This window comes from Varroa jacobsoni, unplaced genomic scaffold (assembly GCF_002532875.2).
Source record: "Varroa jacobsoni isolate VJ856 unplaced genomic scaffold, vjacob_1.0 scaffold_404, whole genome shotgun sequence".
In the NCBI taxonomy this organism is placed as follows: Eukaryota; Metazoa; Arthropoda; class Arachnida; order Mesostigmata; family Varroidae; genus Varroa; species Varroa jacobsoni.
The window spans coordinates 283,311-289,438 of record NW_019213306.1 but is presented as its reverse complement, the minus strand read 5'-3'; the positions used below and the strand labels follow the sequence as shown (position 1 = coordinate 289,438).

Here is a 6,128-nt window from a genome sequence, read left to right as displayed (position 1 = left end):
ATGAGAAATGGAAGCTACCGCCAGAACGAGGGCTCTTATTACTTTCATTTAATACATCATTTGAAACGTCTGTCGGAATTGAATCATTCATAATATTGTGCCATGATGATCTAAAGCACATTCGTTTACTTGTTTGACTAAATAATAGTAATATTAGTGGGAAAAATAGATTTAGGGATGCTATCTAAGGTTCTATAGATGCCTGCCGCAGACTAGGATAACCGTCGATTGACCCAGATTGTCCTAACATTAGCGACAAAACAACATCAACACTAATTTAATTGTTTTACCTATGCGAAAATTATATACGAAATTACCTATATGAAGATTATATACGAAAATTTAATGTGTTGGTCAGCAGTACCTGATTAAATACCTGATAACTCTACGCTTGAACACAGCTTTATTTATTTGTTTCATAAACGACGATTTGTAGGTACGGTCAGCAACAAACAGCTAGCACGAAGGCTGCTCTTTCAACAATAAGAAAGGCTATAATTTACTACTGCAGACGCATAGTACGGAGTTGGATTTACAGGTTTGTCAGACAGTAGCAACAATGGCAACAGGAGCTCAGATTGCGGAGAATCCTGTTACAACATATACATACAGAAAAGCCCAACATTTCCTTTTGAAAGCCCTAACGTTGAATGCTGAAGGTAGTTTTCACCGTTAGGCATGCTTCATGCTCGGCGGTACAGCGGGTCAGGCTACGCAGTGGAACAACTTAGAAGCCCGAACAACTTGCAGCTTACCATCGAGTGTCTGGTTAGAAGATACAAAATTCGATGAGCTCATTAGCAACAGATCGGATGTATAACGTCTCCATGGTGGATGAAAAGGCAGCGTCCAATGCTTCTTGAATTCGGAAAACTGGCTCGTGATGCGTTCACCTAAGGTGATACAATAGACTTAATTCATATTGAAATATTATATAACTCATACATAATTATATAACTCATATTTACCGCGTTATTTCATCGTACGGCGCCAGTTGGCAGGAAACAAGCCACCCTCTTCATCCTCAATTTAGCCGTTACCACACACACACTACCGTTGAAATGGCTTCGGCAGAGGTCCTCTGTAACGCACACAAAGTAAGTTTGGTCAGATTAGTTGATGGCGATACCTATCCTATGGCCGGCCGAAGGAAAATGAGGCTGGGACAAAATGCGCAAGAACACGTAGAACTTAAAAGCACCATTCCCGAGAGAATTAAAGCGTCTAACAAAAGCAGTAGCAGCAAGGTTTTCGATATACCTTCTGTATGGAGAACGGTTCGGGCTGTTTTAGAAAATTGGAAATATACACGGGGGCCGCCACTGTAGGCTAGAAAAAGAAGATGTTTTAGGTTTGCGTCATCTCTTTTTCCAGCCATCTCTTTTGATCTTTCAATTTATTGTTTTCGCCTATCACAGTAGTATTACTTTTACTGTATAGCGCATCACTAGAGTATTGTTCTTCTAAATACATGAAACACTGTTTTGTTTTGTCTATTACAACCGCCGTTGTTCTAAGGCGAAATCGACCAGTCCAAAAATTAGCTAATAGGAGGGCTTACCGAGCTTAACTCTAACAGCTAATTAGCTGACGGGGTCAATAATTACTTTAGGTACTTCATTAATATCCAATAATGTTACAATAAAATATATTGTACCATGGTGGTTTCTCCTAAAAGGAAAGCAGACCGCACGGACCCGAAGTCTTCAAGAGGAATCGCGAAGTAAACGTCTGGCTACAAGTATCTTCCTACGACGGGTACATCCTTTTCTGATAGCAATGTTCGCGCGTGAGACGCTCAAAATGTGAGCACAACTGGGGGCTTTCCATAGGTGAAGGTCTATTAAAGGACATCAACTGCACTGCCGAGCTTGGTCTGAAAATTAACAAAAGCAAGACAAGGGCACCATGAAGTTTAGAAGAACGGCAAACTTTGCTAACAGGGATTAGTTTTGTCAAAACGGAACGACCTTGAATACTGTTAAGCCATTTACGTACCACGTTAATGGCAACGAGGAGATCTTTCTCTGATCACATAAAGAAAAAGGTTCGGGAGCAGCTGGTTGATAGCAGTTGTCACAATCCATCGGCTGCAAAAAGTACTTGTCGAAATAGCAGTAAAATTAATTGGGCTGAAGATTATACCGACTGCTACATACAGGATCCCAAGTGTCCGGGAAAATTCAAACGCCGGAGGTCTACCATATGCGCACAAAATAAAGCCGCCACTCTTGAAACTAGTACTAGGCTTGCACGTGACAACTGGCCTTCGCCTAGGATACCTATTAATCAACACTTCGACATTTATCGAATATAGGCCAAAGATGTTTGGTGTTCTTCAAGCCGAAGCAAATAGAATAAAAAGTCAAATTAGTCGAAACATACTTTCCATTTTTCTCGGTCCTAGGTAAGCCTGATGGCAGCTGAAAACAAACGAGAAGTGACCGTCATATTATAACGCGACGCACAATGCACTAGCAATTACAAAACGTAAATCACAATAAGGGTTGTATCTGGTAACTTATCCATTCCCGATCCTATTCCGGCCAATTTACCAACTGTAACCAACATGCAAACCTTGACACCTAGCCAACTAAACGTGATCATCAACTTCCTGCACATATTATGTATTTATACCAACCATGTGAAATGAATTAAACAAATTAACACCTGTCGTTCATTTTCAGGTTGCTTTCCAAAAGTACCATGGATGGAGCTCTGAAGCTGCCTCGGATACAACTCTGAAGGAATAGTTATGGAAGGGAAAAACATCACAAATCATACAAGCAGATTAAATTTCATTCCTACACATGTTTTTAACATTAACAGAGTAAGCAACTATGCTAAAAGCTGAAGTATATGAAGGCATTTTTTTCAAATAGCCACTTAAATAGCCAAAAAAATCGATTCTCTGGAAAATTCCCTCGCTTTTCTGTAGCATTTTCCAAATTTCTCTGACCGTTATAGTTGTCGCAATAAACTGCCGCCAGAAAAACGCACGTCAAGAGTACCCATTCAGGGCCTTTGCCACCAGCATTACACTGTGTTTTCATTAATTTGGGACCAAAGCGAAGATTTTAAAATCCAGCTCCCTCGCAACCTAATCCTAATAAAATGATGACAATAGTGCTGGTTCTTTTTGTTATTGTCGTATAGGCCTGGAAAGCCACATTTGTGATTCCATTGCAAAATGCGCATCACGCACCGGGCGCGCGCCACGCCACGCCACTTACGCATCACTTTACCTGCCGCCGCCGCCGCCAAATCGAAGATTGCTTGACATTACCTAGCGTTGTATATCAGTAAACGAAAGTAAAGCCAGAACTGTACGTTACCCCTCGTTGATATGAAATAAAACAGAAAACGTGTGCATAAAGTATAAAAAACAGTATATAATTAAAGCAGTAATAAATAAAATTGTGTGGAAAAAAAGTCGAATCTAAAACTCTGTCTTTCTATAAAAGTGATGAAATAACATATACGTAAGCTCGCTGTCGAATCTTTGATATATGCACATAACGAAGGCTCGAAAAGAGTTGTGTACCAATCAGCGAACACATCTATATGGTCAACTGCTACGTTAAACCTCGACTCTTCCGGATATGACTGGCTAACGAAAGCAATGACAGCTAATAAACAATATCTGCCAGCCGACACGTGAAGCATGTGGTGAAGCACTGGTTTCCAGTTGTAAACGGTAACCTTCAGTACTAGCAAGGTGGGTAAACAGGTTCCAAAATTGCTGGGGTCTGGGGAGAAATGCTACATGATGCGTGAATTCAGCAGAAGGATTATAGAATGTGCACAAAGCATTTTCCCCACTAGCGAGTTCCGGAAGGGAAGAAGTGTGCGGTACTCATGCGCTGTTGGCGACAGCTAAAGCAGCAACACCGACTATCCCTGGAATCAATCAGGCAGAGGTTAAGTAGTCTGATGTGCACGCTAGTGGGTGCAAATACCTGGGGTTTGCATATATTATTTTGGTGTATATCCTATCATGATAGCTAATTTTGAAACATTGCCTTCTCTTTTCATGGAATAATTACAAACACGCTCGCAGTTCTGCCCTCTACAATTACGATCTACATAGTTGGCTCGGAAAATAAAATAGAGATTATAGCAGTTTTGTCTACCGTACCTAGGACCACTTAAACTTCCCCATTTACTATAAATTTTGCTCTAAAAATTACTATAAATCAATCTCGTTTCCCAAGCCATACATAGGCGCTGCTGAAGCTGTGCATAAGCTTACTGTCAATACTAGACATGATAATGAAACTATTTTCAGTATTTACATTCGAAGATGCATGTGAAATATCAATTTGGTCGAACTGCCTTATAGCATGTGCACCCGCTTCTTTTTCTATCGATACCATGCATGACCAGTTCCCGCTTTTGACGGTGCCAAGAAGAACTAAAGGCCACTAGGTCAGACTAAGAAGCCGATCGATTGAAGTTACGGCTTTCTATTAGTGGAAACAATATTTTGCAACATATCCGTTTCATGCACCGATTGATTCTTCGATCTTTGGGCAATTTATCGAATCAACAGCTCTGATACAGGATTGACTGGTGGCACATTTCTACACTGTAAACAAACCGGATTCTATTAAAAAATATGTCCAATAGCGAAAATGTAAAAATGAACGAACAAACTACGTAAGCAGTTACACTTTCCTAAATGTAAATTACCGTAAACACAGTGCGTGGGCACATAAAATAGTATCGTTGTTAGATTTTTACTTATATTGTCCTAAATTTATGTTACGTATAACTTTTTTTGAGCAAGTTTTCCTCTTGAATTTTTGTCGTCTCTTGCGGCTTTTGTTGTATCGAACTTGCCTCCTTAGATTATAGCTAAAAATCCATCTCGCCGCTTCCAGCCATTTGCCTCATGCCGGCAATATTTTTTTAGCCTTGTCGCTGTTCTCCAATACTTTATGCCTGACGTCTATATAATGCTCTGTTTGCGTACACAATTTTGTGCCACAGATCCGGTGTAATAATCCCCCAATATAATTAAAGCGGTCACAGTCTTATTAGGAAAAAGGCATCATAGCAGTTAGATGCCTTTATCATTGTTATTAGGTTGATATTGCCTGATCGTCTTTTGTGATTGCGGATAATTTCATAAGCCGCGTCGATCGTCATCACGGCCTCGTTCTTGCGTTCGTTCGGCAACACAGGCTCAATGCCCCGAGACCTGCCGCAAAAACTAGAACGTACCGTCAGGATGCTAGAGTACGCACAATATTTTTGTGCTTTAAGCTACACAACTTCGCGGCGCCTCTATTAGCGCATTGTACCTAAGAAACATTAATGTTACAGCGGCAACGGACGCCTGATTCAAGCTGCCAACAACAGCTACCATCGATTTACGACAGAGGTCACTCAATACTCGCCCGTTTCCCGCTAACCACTGACCAACAAGTCACTACGATGGCTGCTATCGTTGTTATTAAGAATAGCATTGCTGTTCTTGCAAGTATTCCTGCTTACCTAGCTTCTGGAAGAACTTCCGGAAATTTATATAAAATGATGAGCCGCTGTTACACAGCGCATCACACTACTGTATGTGTAGTGCCTAGCAGTAAGTGTTGCTTTCAGCGGAGAATAGAGCTTCTTCGTTTGCCTACTTTTGTTGTTATTCTTACGTTAACAACAACAGGGGACATTTTTGCTGTAATCTTCTTTAATTTATCAATTTTATTGCTGCATTTTGATCTGCAACTCGTTAGCTAACATCAAGGTGAGCCGTGGGTGCTCACAGACGTTTTGGTACGTTGCTCCGCGCGCGTTTACTATGGCTGACTCAATGTAGATGGTACCTGTCTGGTCTGCTCAGCCTTCGAAGTCAACAGCTGCTGTTCCGGCTGCTGTCGATCCGGCTCTGGAGAGACAGTTTTCATTTGTATGTGCGCTGAGGGACATTCGCTAGTAGACTCGAAACTTGTAGCCAGTTGGAAGGTTTGCTAGCAGTGCTTTTATTTTCACTGTTGTTGTCGCTACCGCAGTGGGTTGCCCCTATCTTTTTTGACTGATTATCTATATGTCTAACCGTCTGCCTATCTGTTCAGAGTACTTTTGTAGTGATGTTACTACTAGCAGTGGTAGTAGTAGTAGTAGTA

General features: G+C 41.0%; 1 long non-coding RNA gene across 17 annotated transcripts in view; it reads right to left on the bottom strand.

Moving 5' to 3' along the window:
* Positions 1–386: 386 nt before the first annotated feature.
* LOC111260148 (uncharacterized) overlaps positions 387–6,128 on the bottom strand; it is a 13,963-nt gene continuing 8,221 nt past the window's right edge. The window contains exons 1-7 of one of the 17 annotated variants that reach the window (XR_002680122.1): positions 5,500–6,122; positions 2,642–2,741; positions 2,386–2,423; positions 1,999–2,090; positions 1,658–1,876; positions 969–1,081; positions 387–893 (exon numbers count right to left, since the gene is read on the bottom strand). This is a non-coding gene — a long non-coding RNA (uncharacterized LOC111260148). The other 16 variants (XR_015310911.1, XR_002680123.1, XR_002680129.1 and 13 more) reach the window with 16 other exon arrangements.